Below are 17,402 nucleotides of genomic sequence, written 5' to 3'. Positions count from 1 at the left end.
AATTATGTCATTATAATGTGGCCACTAAACGTTTCTAAATGACAAATGTGACTTGTACTAAATCTCTTAGATAGTGTTAACTTGAACTATTAAGATGGCTTGATAGGAAAAGATGAGATAGAAAAGATGAGAAAGGCCTGAAAAACAGAATATATACATTACTGTTAGAATCTGTTTGCAACCAGTAAGTCACATTCACGTTCATTATTTCATTAGTTATTATTTCATTATCACAATAGTTTTGTTGTTATGGGCTGATTTGAAAATTAGCCCAGACTTATCCCATTTTGTTCAGACACCTCATCCTGTGTGAAATTTCCCCCCTTCCCCATGAGCCCACTCTCATAGAACTTGCATAATCTGTGGGACTAATGCAAGGTTGTTTTTCTGATAATGTAATTTCTGAGAGTATGACCACATGATTCTTTTTTTGTAACTTTTCCACCTTATGAAATGTATCTTTTGATTATAATCGCCTCTCCTGCCACCCTTCTTTGTGGTTTTAGTCCTTGTAAGCTTGTTCCTGTCCCTGGGTTGTGATGGGGGTTAAAGAACTGCTTGGTCTCTGCACTCTTGACCCCGGGGAATAAGTCCTTTGTCTTTGCTTCAAAAAGCCCCAGAGTTTTATTTTGGGATTTTGGAAATAGCATCTTAACACTGTAAAATTTTACATCCTATTTAAAATAAGTAACTCACTAAGGTCATGTATGACAATCATTCCTTTAATACATATTTATTTTCTGCCATATGCCAGATGTTGTAAGAAAATGAGGCAAATCAAAGAAAGGACTCAGTCTGTGGAAGCACATGCCACCAAATGTTTGCAATAAAATATAATAGATGTTAAAACAGAGCAGTATACTCCACACTAAGAGTATATGGGTAATGGGTGAGGAGTTAGTAGGATGATGGACAGTACAAAGATAGATAATATATGGCAAAGAAAAGTGATAATATATGGGAGGGAGGTCAGGAAAGGTCTCAGAGTTCACAGAGGAGTGGGGAGGGCTCTATAATAAGAGGAGAAAGTGCTAGACATTTAGTTGAGAAAAGATACAGAGCATATTCTAAGAGCAGATCATGAGATGTGTGGGGTAATAGTAGAGCCAGAATTTGTATTCCAGGTCCTAGAACTAAGTCCAGAGGTTCTTTTCAATTATGCTACTACTGGTGATAGATATAAGATGTGTAATCAGGGTAGGCTAACAATGCTGTATCAGTTGCTTAACTCCATAAAGGCTTGTATTATACAAGTCACAGTGTGTTGCTGGTTGGTTGGGGCCAGTAGGTGGAGGGTCTTTTCTTGCATTCACAAAAGGATCCGGCTCCTTACATCTAGTGGCTCCACATCCCCATGGCCTTAGAATAATACCATCTGTGGGCTTCATATAAGGGAAGAGAGTGTGGCTGAACCAATGGCAGTATTAATGACATACATAATTTCACCACTTTCTCTTAATCAGAATTCATGTGTGTGGTCATATGGCGCCACCTATCTGTAGAGTAGCTGGGAAGTAAAATGTGTGTGCCTAGTAGAAAAGGAAATAGGGTTTGATGAACACTTTGGCATTGCCTCTGTCACACAATTTTATATTGAACATAACCCAACACTTAAATTGACTTTACCTGAAAAGAGTATTTGGAAAGAGCTGGTAAAGATTATTTTAGCCCAGATTTTCCTCTACTCTTTGGGAAACTAACTAGTGTTAGTTTAGTATTAGATTAGTATCTTAATCTAGAAAAACAAAATAAAACAGGAGGCAAATAGGCTTTGGCCTCATGAAGTGGGTCATTAATATTTAATAAATATCTACTTTATGCAAGATAATTGTGTTAAACATCACAGGGAATAAATGTAAAATATCCTTATATTTTGCTTTGGTGTGTTGTCTTCTTAACCATCAAGCAACATACTCTGTGAAGCATAGATATTATTTCTGCATATGTTCAGGAGCATTAAGTGAGCAAGGAGGCAAAGTAGAAAATTGAGCCCTGGTCTGACTTCTAATCTAGTACATCTGTTGCAAAGTGTTACCTTACCTTTCAAAGTAACTTCTTTGTATAGAAGTCCACATCCCTATGCAATATTGCAAAGTGGGGTGATTAAACATGCAAATAAAAGCAGGCTAATGATTCTATCTTTTGCAGATTTTCTGGTGGAAGAGTTTCAGGGTCAGCTTTGAAGGTGAAATGTAGGAAAGGTATCCTACATAACATCAGAAAGCAGAAATAGACATGCTTTGGCATGAAGAATTCACAGATGTGGAGTATTAGTCTAGAATAGGGAAGAAATGAAATGCAGTAGATAAAGTAGCATATGAAGGTTTTTTCTTTTCCGTGTTAGGTGAGAAGAGCCACTAGTTTTGTATTTATAAGGAAGTAATTTACTTGATAGTATTAATCATATCATTACAAGGAAACTTGGTGGTTCTGGGCTGCCCTGTTGATGAAGTTCTGCTTACAACAAAAGGGAATGAGTTGGGTCCACAGCTGAATTCTAATATGTGGAATATAGGCTTTCTTTGGACAATAACAGTATTCTTTCTGGACATCAGAGAGAGGTCTCAGACCTCCAGGGTTCCAAGTTCTCTATTAGACTTCTAAATATCTTAAGAGACAGCCTTTTATATATCAGGCTTGGTTCCATTGTTTCTAAACTCTTGTTCTGCTGTGGTTTAGATAAGAAAGCACAAGGCAGGTGTTTGCCTATTTAGTTATCAAAGTTCTTTTATTTGGCAGTTGATTGTAATGAATTATAGTCTAGCTTATAAACTTTGTCAGTTCAGCCATAAAGAAACCAGGCCCCCAATAGCTAGTTAGAACCTAACCATCATTTATGATGCTGCTTTTTCTCCAAAGTTTTGAAGCTTCTCATCAAAGATGAATTTTCTACCAACAGGGTAGTAAAAACAGTTGCTTCCTCTATGACCACAATTATGAAGGAGAAGGGGAAAGCTGAGGTAAGTTTTGGGTTAGGACTCCTGATGAGGAAGGGTAAGAGCTCTCTCCAGTCATTAGCATATAATTATAGTTGATATTTGTAAGATACTTTATACTTCACAGAATGCTTTTGTGTACATGTGATCATCATAACTCAGCAAGATAAATTATTTTTATGCCTAATTTACTGTCAAAAAACTGATGGTTGAGATATTTAAAATTCTAGACCCCCCCACATTTTATTTCTGTAATTCTAGGCAGGTTTACCTATAAAAATTTTAGTTTCCTGTACAGTGAATGTCATTATACCTAGATCTTAGAGTAGAAGTGCAGGATAAAAGAGATGATGAAAATGGTTAATACATAGGAAAAATTCAACAAGTGATAAGACCTAGGAATTAAAGTTGGATAATGGGTGAGGAGTTAGTAGGATGATGAACAGTACAAGGATAGAATGAAAAGTTAAAATTTATTTCTGAGTCCCAGAAGATTGATCAGAATAGAGTTAGCTGGAGGGGTGGAGGATAGAGTGGGATGCTTAAATTGGAGATATGGAGGAGTAGCATTTGTTGATAATAACTAAGTACAGAGTATGACTATGAGAGTAAGTGGCTGAGGTGGTGGGCAAGATCATTCAAGACAGGAGAAAATCCAGAAACTAAAAAGCTAGGGTAGGGTGCTATAGTGTCCTTCAAAAGTTCATGGAATGGATAATCCCCAAATGTATATATTAATGGTATTTAGGGGTGAGGCCTTTGGGAGATAATTAGGATTAGATGAGGTCATGAAAATAAAGTCCCCATGATTGCAATAGTAGCTTTATAAGGAGAGGAGAAACAACCTAAACTAGCATGTTTGCTCTGTCTCGCCATGTGATACCCCTGCCATATTATTATGCATCAAGAACACCTTTACCAGATGCTGAGCAGGTGCCAGTGCCAGGCTCTTGGATTTGCCATCTTCCAGGACCTTGAGCTGAATAAATTTTTAGTCTTTATAAATTACCCAGTCTAGGGTATTTCATTAAAACAACAGAAAAATGGACTAAGATGGGAATTTGGTACCAAGAATGGAATTGTGCTAGAAAAAGATTGTATTGTTGTGAACAGAATGCTAAGAGAAATTCCAGTGAGGACTCAAAATAGACTAGGGGAATATCTGAACTGTATTAGAGATAAGTTGTTACCTGAGTCCTAGACCAGAGACCTGACTCTGGAGATCCCAATGATAGGTGGCATACAGACATGAGCAGTGGGAACATGAGGTTGGGGGATGGTTCTGTGGGTTGGGTCTACTGTGCTTACCTCTCCCCCAAAAACATGCTTTTTTTCAAAATGCAATCTGTGTGAGGCCATGCTAGTACTGCCTGAATGTAGGATATCAAAAGATATCCTACATTCCCCCAGAAACAATCTGGTTTTTACAGGAGAAATCAGGACCAAAGGGCTTCTCACGGCAGATAAGAAGAACACAAGTTATCCTGAAAGGGTGCAGGGGTGGGGCGCTTTTGAGATCTTTATACAGATCAGATTCCAGGACTGAGAAGACAGGACAATTAAAAGCAAAGCCCCCAAGCCATAAAATCTGTAAGAATAAGTTCCAGTTAGAACTGGTCAGCACAGACTGAGGTGACTCACAGTTGCCTTGGGTCTTTAAGGTGTCATTATAATAGCAAAATCTCTCCTCCATGGGGTAAGACCATGAGCAGTGGGGACTTGACAACAATCCTGCTGCAAGTCACCAGTCAAGAGGTAGACCTGGGTGGAACTCTCTGGAAACTTTCCTGGTATCCCCAATAAACTTTAGGGCAGGAGGATTGTGCCATCCCTCTCCTCTCTGAGAGGACCCTCTCTTTCTCTTGAGTGTCCTCTTTCTTTCTTTTCTACCCCTCCTCGTAAAATCAAGCCTGCTACTCTGAGTGACTTGTCTGAAATCTTTCAGGCAGGTCCCAAGAGCCAGTGACTGAGGATATCCATGATCACTTCAGTTCTGTAGATCCTCTTGCTCTGCAACACCAACAAATCTGGTCCAGCTATTTACCACCAAAACCAAAAGGATAAAGTAATGGCGAAAAGCAGAGTGGGGGGAAGCTTTAACCAATGAAGTATATTGGGAAGGCAAGTGAGAATAAGTGTCTCAGCTCAGTCTTCAGGGTACTGACATGAACTTTAGCTTTTAAACAGAGGAATAATTGGGGCTTGGGGCAAGAGATGTGCGTAATTAAATCTTCCTGGTCAAACAGTGGTCTGGTTGATCATTATCTTGGTTTTGATTCTACTAGTCAGCTCCCCAGAAATCCTTATCACTTGGGAGGGCAATTTCCACTTGTTGTTTGGGATATTATCTATCAGACCTGTAGTCCTAGAAGAGGCCAATTCAGTTCTCATGAGATGATGGCTCCTGATTTTTGTTTTTGTTTTGGAGGGGGGCAGTCTAATTTTAGGGTGATCTGCCTACAAGGTTTTATGTTCCTGGAAGTATAGGGCAATGACTGAAGACATCCAAGAGCCACCCCAGGGGTCTGAAACAGGATGCTGTAAAAGCGAGCAGTTGTATGTCCCTTCAAATCTTGAAAATACCTTAGTTACTCTTATCTTGGTGTCCTCAGTCTTGAAGGTGAACAAGATAGGTTAGGTAAACTTAAGGCTAGTAACCCTTGTATTAGCATGCATACATGCAGGGCTGAGCAGGAATCTGACACAAAGTTTAAAGTAAGGAAGGAGGCAAATATGAAATGAAGGCAGAGATGTCAGGTCTTTATCCTACTTTTACTTACCTGTTGGGCATCTGCAAGCACAATTGAATAGTGAATGCTTTTAATAAAAGCAGCTTCTAATTCTCTGTTATATACCTAAGTGGTTTTAACCAGAATGTTGATGAAAATGACCATAAAAGCCACTGTGACAAGGTCTCAAGTGGAACGGAGGAAGAAAGCGTTGGAAACTGGAATAAAAACAATCTTTGTTACAAAGTGACAAAGAACTTGGCTGCATGTGTTCATGACCTAGTACTGTATGAAATGCAGAACTCAAGAGAGATGAACTAGGATATCTGACAAAAGAAATTTTTAAGCAGCAAAGAATTCAGGATGCTGCATGGCTTATTTTAAAAGTGTACAGTGAAATGAGAGATCAGAGGGATCACTTACAGACAGAATTTATAATTAAAAGGGAAGTAGGGCAGAAAGAGTTGGAAAATTCTCAACTTGGCCATGTGGTAGACAATGAGAGAGTATTTTCAGGAGAGGAAATCAAGGATGTAGCTGAGCAACCAATTGCTAAAGAGATTAGTATGGATAGAAGGGATCGTTAAGAAAACGGGAGAAAGAATCTGAAGGCATTCAGATTGTGAAGGCTGTACCTTCCATCACAGACCCAGGAGCTCTAGGAGGGCAGAATGGCTTGAGGGGATTGACCTCCATGGGCTTACTACCCAAGACCACCCCAAGTCTCTGTTTCTCACCTTTCCTCCTCACTCTAGCTGTGGCTCAAGTGTGACTCAACCTGCTACTCTGGAGGATACAAACCATGAACCTTGGTGGCATCTATGTGATATTAATTCTGCAAGCACACAGAATTAGCTGTAGGGGTATGGCTTCCTCTTACCTGGATTTCAAAGGCTAACATGAATGGTCTGGGAACCTAGGCAGAGACATAAATTTTAAGTTTATACCTTACTTAGTCTTAGGCATCTTGTTGTTGCAACAGAAAACAGACTTTTTTTTTTTTGCACATGACTTCTTTTCTAAAGAACCAGGAATAGTGTTCAAAATATTTAACTACCAGTTCTAGCATGGGCATGGATTCATCAAACAGATGTAGCCTGTAGCACTGGTGTAGGGTCTTGGAGACAACATGTTGTACAAGGCAATTCCCTTTGGTTTGGGTTTCTGAATGTGGAGTTAATCCTAATAGAAAGACCAGAGCATTGGGGAATGACACTTAAGTGTCATGAAGCTATGAAAGTATTTCAGTATTTTAGCAAGTAATGAAATTGTACTTGTGCATATTTATATGCTATAGATGAATTGTCCACATGGATGTTGAAGTCACCAGGAATGATAATGGGGTTATGGAGAGTGGGATAGTAAGCCAGTTGATGGAATCTCTAGTGAAGGAGAATGATCAGGAATATGGTAGGTGACAATAACAAGGAAGGGTAATGTGTGAAATGGTTTGAATGGCATGTACTTCAACGTAGCTAAACATTTAGGAAGAAGGAGAGAAATGGTACTTAATGTGGCAATAAGAAGCAAAGTGAACATGTTCTCTACTTCTAACCTTAAGTAGTATAAAGCAGTAGCTTTATTCACCACCCCCAACTCACACATCATGATTTTTGTTTTGTTTTGTTGTTTTGTGGTAGTAGGGATTGAATCCAGGGCTTCATGCATGGTGGGCAAGTGCTTTACCCCTTGGCTATGCCCAAGCTCTTAATTATGATTTTTAAACTCTGTGTTCATGGTACAAAAGTAAGTTTTTCTCTAATATCTATTCCACAATCACTTAATTCTTTTTTTTAGTACTTTCTTCCATTTGACTTGTATAACTTTCAGAGATAGTTTACCAGAACAGTCGCATACAATTATATAATACTTTCACACAAATGATAACATAGACTACACTCCATTTTGAAATTTTTCTTTTTTTACTTATCTATCTCAAACATAATTCCATATTATTATTATGAAATTGCACAATTTATTCATTTATTTGTAGTGCTAGGGACAAAACCCAGGACCTCGAAATCTACCACTGAGCTACAACACCAGCCCAGCTAGAGTTGCCTGATTTTAAAAGGATGTCTATTAGTCTATTATACGGAAGTATTATAACTTCTTAATTTTTTTCTTTAGAAATGGCTGTATCCAACATTCCAGCATTTCTGCATTCAACAAATACCTATGGAACGTCTATTATGGACCAGGAGTTCTTGTAGGTGCTTAGGAAGACATTAGCAAAAGAATAGAGCTTCTGCTTGCATAGAAAAATGTAACTATCATTCTTGAACATGGCTTCTTTTCTAAACTTTCAAGAATATGTCAGATAAATTCCTAAAGAATAAAAATACTTGATCATAGCGTGTGTGTGTGTGTGTGTGTGTGTGTGTGTGTGTGTTGGGATTGAACCCAGGGTCTCATACTTACTAAACACACACTCTATCACCATATTACACAACCCCAGATCCATTTATTTATTTATTCATTGGTACCAGGGATAGAACTCAGGGGCACTTGATCACTGAGCCATATCCCCAGCCCTATTTTGTACTTTTTTTTTATAGACAGGGCCTCATTGAGTTGCCTAATGCCTCACTTTTGCTGCAAGGCTAGCTTTGAACTCACAATCCTCCTGCCTCAGCCTCCCGAGCCTCTGGAATTACAGGCATGTGCCACCAGGCCAGCCAGATCCTTTTTTAATGCTTAATTTTTATTTATTTATTATTTGTTTATTTATTGCAGTGCTAGGGATTGAATTTAGGGCCTCATCTATGGTGGGCAAGAGTTCTACTACTGAGCTATTATCCCACCCCAAACACAGCATTTTTGATGGAGGTTGCCAGATTTTTTTTTTATGGAAACTCCTCTTTATGGTTTGAATGTGTCCTCCAAAAGTTCATGCATTAGATAATCCCCAAATTCAAATATTAATTGTGTTTAGGGGTGAGGCCCTTGGGAGGGACGGTAATGAAAGCTGTGATATGAATTAGAAGGTCATCATCTTTTTACAGCAGGGCTAATATTCAGTTAGCATTCATGCCAGATGAGAAATCCAGTGTTCATTTTTATCTGTTTGAAACCAAATTTGATTGGCCTGTACTTATGCCCTGAGTCCTGTACTCATGCCCTAAGTCCAGGTTGGAAAAATGATGGTTTAAACTGTTAGTAGAGGAAAGATCATGATGTCCAGGATATATGTGAAGATAGAGCTAATGGAATTTGCTTATGTATTGAATATGTACTAGGAAAAAGGGAAAAAGAGGAAATCAAAGATTATTCTTAGGTTTTGGATTGTTATGGTGCAGTTAACTTAAATCATGAGTTCAATTTGGAAATGTTGAGCTTAAGATACCAATTAGACATCCAAGTAGTGTCAACTCATTAAACCTATAGGTTTGGAGAGATCCTGGCTAGGGATATAAATTTAGGATTAATGGGAACAGAGGCAATTTTTAATGTCAAGGATTGGATAGGATAACCAGTAAATGGAGGTAAATAGAGTAGAGAAGAAGTACTGGGAAAATTTAGGTAGAATTGGCTAATGGTATTAGATGAGTGTTTCTCAGATGAAAGAGTTCAAGTGAAGTTATAGCTCTTGGGGATTGTAAGTTTATAGATGGTAGTTTTAAGACCCTTCATAATTTTCTTCCTAACCCTAATAAGTCGGGGAACTCATTTGGAGATCATGTTTCAGACCCTCTTTACATAGTTTTACTCTAGTTGCAAAACTTCTGTTGATTAAAAAACTTAGAAGATGGAAAGATCTCCCATGTTCTGGGAAAAGCAGAATTAATTTTGCCAAAATGGTCATACTACCAAAAGCATTATACAGATTTAATGGAATTCCTATTAATGTTCAGTCATTAAATTCATTTGGAAAAATAAGAGGCCCAGAATAGCCAAAGCAATTCTCAGCAAGAAAATTAAAGCAGGAGGCATCCCAATACCAGACCTTAAACTATACTACAGAGCTATAGTAACAAAAATGGTATGATATTGGTGCCAAAACAGACATGTAGACCAATGGTACAGAATAGAGGACACAAAGACAAACCCACATAAATACAGTTATTTCGTATTAGACAAAGGCACCAAAAACATACATTGGAGAAAAGATAGCCTCTTCAACAAATAGTGCTGGCAAAACTGAAAATTCATATGTAATAAAATTAAATTAGACCCTACCACTCATCCTGCACAAAACTCAATTCAAAGTGGATCAAGGACCTAGGTATTAAACCAGAGACCCTTTTCTTACTAAGAGAAAATGTAGGCCCAATCTACATCATGTTGGCTTAAGAACTGAATTTCTCAATAAGACTTCTAAAGTGCAAGAAGTAAAATCAAGAATCAATAAATGGGATTGTATCAAAACAGAAAGCTTCTTCTCAGCAAAAGAATAATCAAGAACATGAAGAAAGAGCCTACAGAATGGGAGAAAAATCTTTTCCACCTGCACCTCAGATAGACCATTAATCTCCAGGATATATAAAGAACTCAAAAAACTAACACACACACACACACACACACACACACACACACACACAAAAGCCCAATCAATAAATGGGCAAAGGAACTGAAGAGACACCTCACAGAAGAGGAAATATAAATGGTCAACAAATATATGAAAAAATATTCAACATCACTAGCAATTAGAGAAATACAAATTAAAATTACACTGAGATTTCATCTTACTCTAGTCAGAATGATAATTATCAAGAATACAAGAAATAATAAATGTTGACAAGGATGTGGAATAAAAGATACACTCATAAATTGCTGGTAGGACTGCAAATTGGTGCCACCCTTCTGGAAAGTATTATGGAGATTCCTCAGACAACTTGGAATGGAACCACCATTTGTCCCAGTTATCCTACTCCTCAGCATATACCCAAAGGACTTAAAATTAGCATACTAGAGTGACACAGCCACATCAATGTTCATAGCAGCTCAATTCACAATAGCTAAGCTATGAAACCAACCTTGGTGCCCTTTGATAGATTAATGGATAAAGAAAATGTGGCACACACACACAATGTAATATTACTCAGCCATAAATAAGAATGAAATTATAACATTTGCTGGTAAATGGATGGAACTGGAGACTATCATGCTAAATTAAATAAGCAAATCTCCAAAAAAAAAAACCTAAAGGCTGAATATTTTTTCTGATATGAGGATGTTGACTCACAATGGTGGGGGTGGGGTGTGGAGGTTCACTGGATTATACAGGGGGTAGTGAGGGGAAGGTAGGCAGGATGGGAATGGGAAAGACAGTAGAATGAGTGAGATATAACTTTCCTGTGTTTGTATATGAATACATGACCAGTGTAACTTCACATCTTGTACAACCACAAGAATGGGAAGTTATACTCAATATATGTATGATATGTCAAAATACATTCTACTGTCATACATAACTAAAAAAGAATAAAAAAATAAAATAAAAAACTACTATTGAAAAACCATCCTGAAAGTTTATTTGGCTCTTGACATTATTTTACCTTTGTGTATGTTTTCTTGGCTCATCATTCAATTCTGTGTGTGGCCCTGCCTCCCTGAACTGAACAAGGGTCCTGTGCATATGGGCATTGCAAATCAAGATGATCCAATACTTATATCCGAGGGGCAGGAAGGAGAACAGGAACTTGATAAGGGGTTGCATTTTGAGTGTAAGCCCTGCTTTCACCAGCAGAATTCACACATCTAGGCTATGTGTGGAGTAGCCTGCCAGGGCTCTTACTGCATGTGGCTCTGCAGTAGGTGGTAGGCAAGCAGGAAAGCTTATGGCAGTAATTTCCTTAGTCTCCTAAGTGTTGGGAGACTGAGTATGAATTGGTCTTTGGATCAGTCTCTCAGAGATGCAGATAACGAAAGAAGTGGTTGTAAGATTCAGACAAAAATACTGTTCACAGTTTCTATGTCTTTGTATCCCAGCCCTTAACTATAATTAAATAAGGCCACTTTAGGAAATTTATCTTAGGAACACAAAAAAGAGGACAAAGGCACAAGGATGTTCTTATTAATTCTTCCCTTATTTAAAAATCCGTCAAGTTCTGTGAATTCCGCCTTCTAACTATCTCTTAAATTTCAGCCACTTGAGGGAGAACCAGGTGCTCCACATGAGGTTCATGACTGACTACCCTTTATACTAGAATCCTCTTTTTCTTTGACAAAAATTAGATGACTTGTTAATTCTCTTTGTCCCAGAGGTAATTTCTATTTGACATATAAACACTACCCATATTTTAGAAATGCACTTCAAAATAAAGTATGCTTTTTCCGGAAAATAAATTTTTATACTCACATCTTTAAAAATTAAAAATCTTTAAAATACTTCTCTTTCTCATCCACTTTCATTCGCCCATTTATTTTATAAAATTTATCATATATTTAAAATTGAAAGTTCATAATACTAATGCAAGACAAATGAACAATGTTTTTTGTTTCAATTTTTTGAAAATAATTTTTTAGTTTTAGATGGACATAATACCTTTATTTATTTTTTTATTTTTATGTGGTGCTGGGGATAGAACCCGGTACCTCATGCATGCTAGGTAAATGCTCTACCACTCAGCCACAAACCAGCCATGTTGTTTCAACTTTTAATAAATTTGAATTAAAAAATTTAATTTATTTATTTTAAATATAAAATTCAAATTTAACTTAAAAAGTGCCATATAAAAAGAAAATTTTACCATTGTTTAGGCTTAAGGGTAGAAACACAATGGTGTTGTTAAGTGTTTCATTAAAGGGATCATTTGGGTCAGTTCACACACTAGATCATGAGCTTATTATCACCCCCCCCCAGGAATCTCTTTTAATCAGAAATTAATTTATTTAATTGAATGTGTATAAATATCACTCTTGGACAAAAGAGGCCAACACATAGTTCCAGCACACAAAAGAGCAATGGAATTACTCAAACAGTATATATGTCAAGAGAGCTATGAGCAGTAGGCTCAGGAGAAGTCTGGCCAACTGGGACTGGCAGATGCTGAGTATATTAATTGACTTGGTACCCTCTGGGTTGAATGAAAACATTGTTTTGATACTGCAGAGACATTCATCACCATGGGTCACAAGGAGGTCTCTATTCTACTCATCAAGTAGCCTATCCCATCTCAGTCACCAGGATGTCTTTGCTTGCATACCTGAAAAGTTTTTCCTGTGAGTGGGTTAGGGCGGGTTCTTGCCAATCTTTATCTTTGCTTTCTAGCAACCAAGAAGTCAGCTCCAACCAGGTTTATCAATTTTTTATGTGCCCCCCAGGTTAAGTGGATGAAGCATTCTTCTTCCATCAGTAACCAGTTCACACTTTGAAGTGCATTTCAGACTCGCACGTTTCCTTCTTTTATTTATTTATTTTTCAACCATGAGAACTCTACACTTTCAAAACTTTTAAGTCAGACAAACAGGCTTGTACTCTGTCTGTTTAAACTACTCCATCTCAGGACCTATTTCTCAATTTTCACTTTATTTTCTTGCCAGAAACAATAAAATAAGCAATCTCACATTTGAACCTTCTGTTACCCAGATCCAAGAATTTATTTTCAAGTGGTAATTTTCTTAGATGATTGAGTTAGCCTTTAATGTACTTCCAACCCTATTTTTTTTTCTCATTGTCTTCAGACCAAACACAACTCCAATCTCCCATGGGAGGCACATTTACTGCTTCAGCATTTTATGCAGGGCTGCCTCACTCTGGTTCTTGAGGCCATAGATGAGGGGGCCCAGCAGGATAGTGGTCACCCTGCACTATGTGGAGATCACTTGCTACAATATGGGTACTCAGAGAAGGCTCATGAATCAAAAAATGGCTGTTCCACAGTACAAAATCACCTCAGTCAGGTGGAAGGAACAGAGAATGTTTTGCCTTGATCCTTGGAAAAAATGGATGCCCAGAATGGCAGAGATGGTTCTAGAGAAAGAAAAGAGATTCAGGATAATCACAAATCCTAGAAATACACATGACCCAGAAGAAGGGCCTATTGACAGTAGCATCAGAGCAGGGCAAGAGAAAAGGAAAGAAGAAGATGAGGAATGGAAAGCAGCTCACAGCAGGAAAGAGAGAGAAACTCATAGCAGAAGGCAGGGATGACATTGGGGAAACTGAAATATAAGTCATAAGTGAAGAGATTGTTTTGGCAAAGGGTACAGGGAACCCATTGTCCATACTGCAATCCCCATCCTGGCACAGAGAGGACTATTCATAACCACCTGTAGAGTAGAGGGTAAGATGGGAGCATAGCAGTCATGACCATGGCAGAGAGTAAGCAGGTCTCAGTGCTTCCAGAGACACTGAGAAAGAAGCTCTGGGTCACACAGCCCCACATAGAGATTTTTTTCCTTAGAGTTAATAAATTCAGCAACATTGGGCCTGGTGACTCAAGAAAGATGGGGATCTAGAAATGAAAGGTGACCCAGGAACAAGTACATGGGTGTTTCAAGGTGAGAATCAGTCCTGAACACCAGGGTCATCATCAAGTTCCCCATTCACATCAAGGAGTAAATCACCAGGAGCAGCACAAAGAGCACAGTCTAAATCTGGTGATTTCTATGCTATTTATGAGGACAGATTCAGTAGTGATGGTGAGATTTTCCATGATTAGAGATACTTACTCAGAAAAGAAATATAACTTAGATGAGTCATTTCAGATGAATAGGACTGCTTCTCCTATGAAAAATGTCACTTTCCTCTTAAGGTATAAGTGAGCCAGGCGTTTTCATCTGGGTCACTTACCACCTCCATCATAACTTCATCTCTGGAGGAATGCAGCATTCCAAAGTCCCTCTTCCCTGATTGCTTCCTTAATACTCATTTTTTTCAGCAAATATTCAATAAACATCCAAGTGTTGGGCTCTGTACCAAGCACTGATGATACAAAGTTGAATGAGACATGATTCCCAAAAGACTTAGAATTTCACAGGAGCAGAATGAAATGTAAAGAAACAAAATAAAGGCTAGAATAACCTAAAGCCCTGGATATAGCGGTGGCACAGATGTGAACGGGTTATGTGAACTGGTCTCTAGATGACCTGGTAAACCTTCAGAAAAGAGGTAAAGCTTAATCTTGTTTTGACTGATATTTATCCCATTATGTAGACAATGTGGAAGACAGTGCAAATGGTGTGATTTTACATAAGGGGGCATGAAATAATTGTTCTCTGAGAAACTTTATCAGTTTGGTGTGGATGGATGTGGAGTGACATAAGAAGGCATGCAAGGCCAAGTATAGGGGTAACATAATGAGAATGGTAGTTTAGCAACATTTTCCTTGGGTATGCAAAAGATGAGCTAGAAACAATGGAGCATCTAGTGAAGGCAGTGAGTTCATTCATTCAGTAAATATTAATTGACCTATTAACTGCTTCAGCATTTTATGCAGGGCTGCCTCACTTCTGGTTATGTGAACTAAGTTCTAAACTCTGAATCCACACCACTGAAACAGCAGACTAAAATCTTTGTCCTGACAGAGTTTATATTCAAGTTGAAAAAAAAACCCAAAATAAGTAATAGGCATAAAGAATAACTATGATGTATTAGGAGGTTCTATGTGCTATGTAAAATACAGATCAGGGAAAAGGAGATTGTTAATGTGGAGGTAGAGGAGGGCAATGAGGTTTGCAATTTAAAATAGAGTGGTCAGGAAAGGACTGAGATGGTATCATTTGAACAAAGATTTGAAGGAGATGAGGTCACAATCCACGAGAACATCTGATCTGTGTGAGGAGAATTCAGGGATTGTAGCAAAACCCTGGCCAGAGACAGTGATGAGCTGACATAGGCTTAGACGTGAGGGCCAACTAGAGGAGACAGGTTTGAAAAATGTATTTGAATTGAATTTTAAAGGATGTCATCACCAATTAGGTATTTAAATTGACAGGGACGTGAATAAAAAAAATGATCCTCAGTTTTCTGTCTTTGGTGAGGGCAAGATGGTAAACTCAGATTTGTATTCATCATGTTTGTTGAGCCTATGAATAGGGAGGGGATATCCAGGAGGCACTGGGAGGTAGACACTTGAAGTTCAGGGGAGATATTTGGGATGAATATGTGAGTTAGAGAATCATTAAGAAGCTTACCCAGAGAAAGCCCACTTGTAAGAGAAGATGCTCTAGGATAGAGTTCTATGTGTCAGAAAAGTTCAGTGGAAAAGAAGACAGGAGACCCACAGAGGATTCCCACATGCATTCATCATGTCAAACACACACCAAGACTCTCGGATCTGAAGGGTGCATTGGAGGTCTTGGAGCCCAAGGCCCTCTATTTACAGGTGAAGAGACTGACGCCCAAAGGGGGAAGTGGCCGGCGACTCCCCTTACCAGCTCCATCACTTTCTAACCCACCCACCAATCTGTTCCCCTTTTCTGCCTATGCTGTCTCATCTCGAGGGCTTCTTGGGGAAGGATTTATCATCCATCCTCACACTGTGATTTCTGAGTATGTCAGAGAAGACTTCACAGTCTCACTTGACCTGTCTCCCTCCCCTATGGTCAACCGCTGTCTAATTGCCTTGATTTGTCTTCATAGTACTTACCAGCACATGGCATTTTATGATATATTCATAATCAATTACACTTTGTGTGTAAGCACAAAGATTTGCTTCATCATTGCTATATCCCTTGCACTTAGAAAAGTGCCTAGAATATAGAAAGGTCTGGTGTATATTTGTTGAGTGACTAAATGACTGACTGAATGAATTTGCTCCATGTCTATCTATGTTTTTAGTAAGATTCATAAGGGCAGGGACTATGTCAGTAGTTTTCATCATTTTATCTTTAGAGCTTAGTACAATGCCTGGAATTTAGTAGGTACTTAGTAAAAGTTTATATAGTCAATGAATAAAAACATCACAAAACTAAGTTTTGCAGCTTTCTATTCTACTTTAATGCACCACATACAGGCAATTATAAAAATATTTTTGATTATTAAGTAAAAAAATGAATGAATGCACAATCTATAGGCAATCCCATTAATCAGACACTAGGCAGTCCTGGTAGTAACACATGTGCTAAAGACCTGTTCCAAGGAGGGGGCCATTTGGGGGTTTTGGTGCTCTTTTGAATGGATGGTTGATAAACTACATAAAGAATCAGAGGACCTTGACATGGTTCTTAGCTCTGCTACTGATCAGGCTATCTGACTTTGGCCAAGGAGGCAAATCTGAATTTGAATCTTCATTTTCTCTGCTGAGTTCTCTCCCAGGGTTTACATGACATTAGCTTCAAAGTTTTGGGTCACTTAGTTCACCCCAGAGAGGGTCTTTACATAACTGGAAAAAAGTAGGGATAGTAACATATTCTTAATGGAGTAAAACTGATTGCAGAACACATAATTTATTAGTGTATTAACTCTGTATTTCTGATAAGAACTAGATTAGCTCATGGTTGATTCTTTTGAGTTTAGTCTAAACATGCTCCTGGGTAAACAGTGGTTTCTCCCATCCTGACTTGTCTCCTCAATGTTTTCATGTCTCCCTCTTTCAATATATTTCCACAGAATTTACCCTTTGGGAATCTGTCATCCAGCACTGAATGACTCCGGAAGACTAATTAGTGACCCCTTTGCTAATAGGTCCTAGATAATTTATACTTGCTGAAATTCCTAAGGCAAAACTAAAATTGTTGCATGAATAAATTTAAACCCCATGTATTTACTATCAGCATAATGAAAATTTTCCACTCTACTTTTTTAAAAAATATTTATTTCTTTTTAGTTATTGGCGGACACAACATCTTT

The sequence above is a fragment of the Urocitellus parryii genome, chromosome 5 (genome assembly GCF_045843805.1).
Source record: "Urocitellus parryii isolate mUroPar1 chromosome 5, mUroPar1.hap1, whole genome shotgun sequence".
In the NCBI taxonomy this organism is placed as follows: domain Eukaryota; kingdom Metazoa; phylum Chordata; class Mammalia; order Rodentia; family Sciuridae; genus Urocitellus; species Urocitellus parryii.
This window is presented reverse-complemented; position numbering follows the sequence as displayed.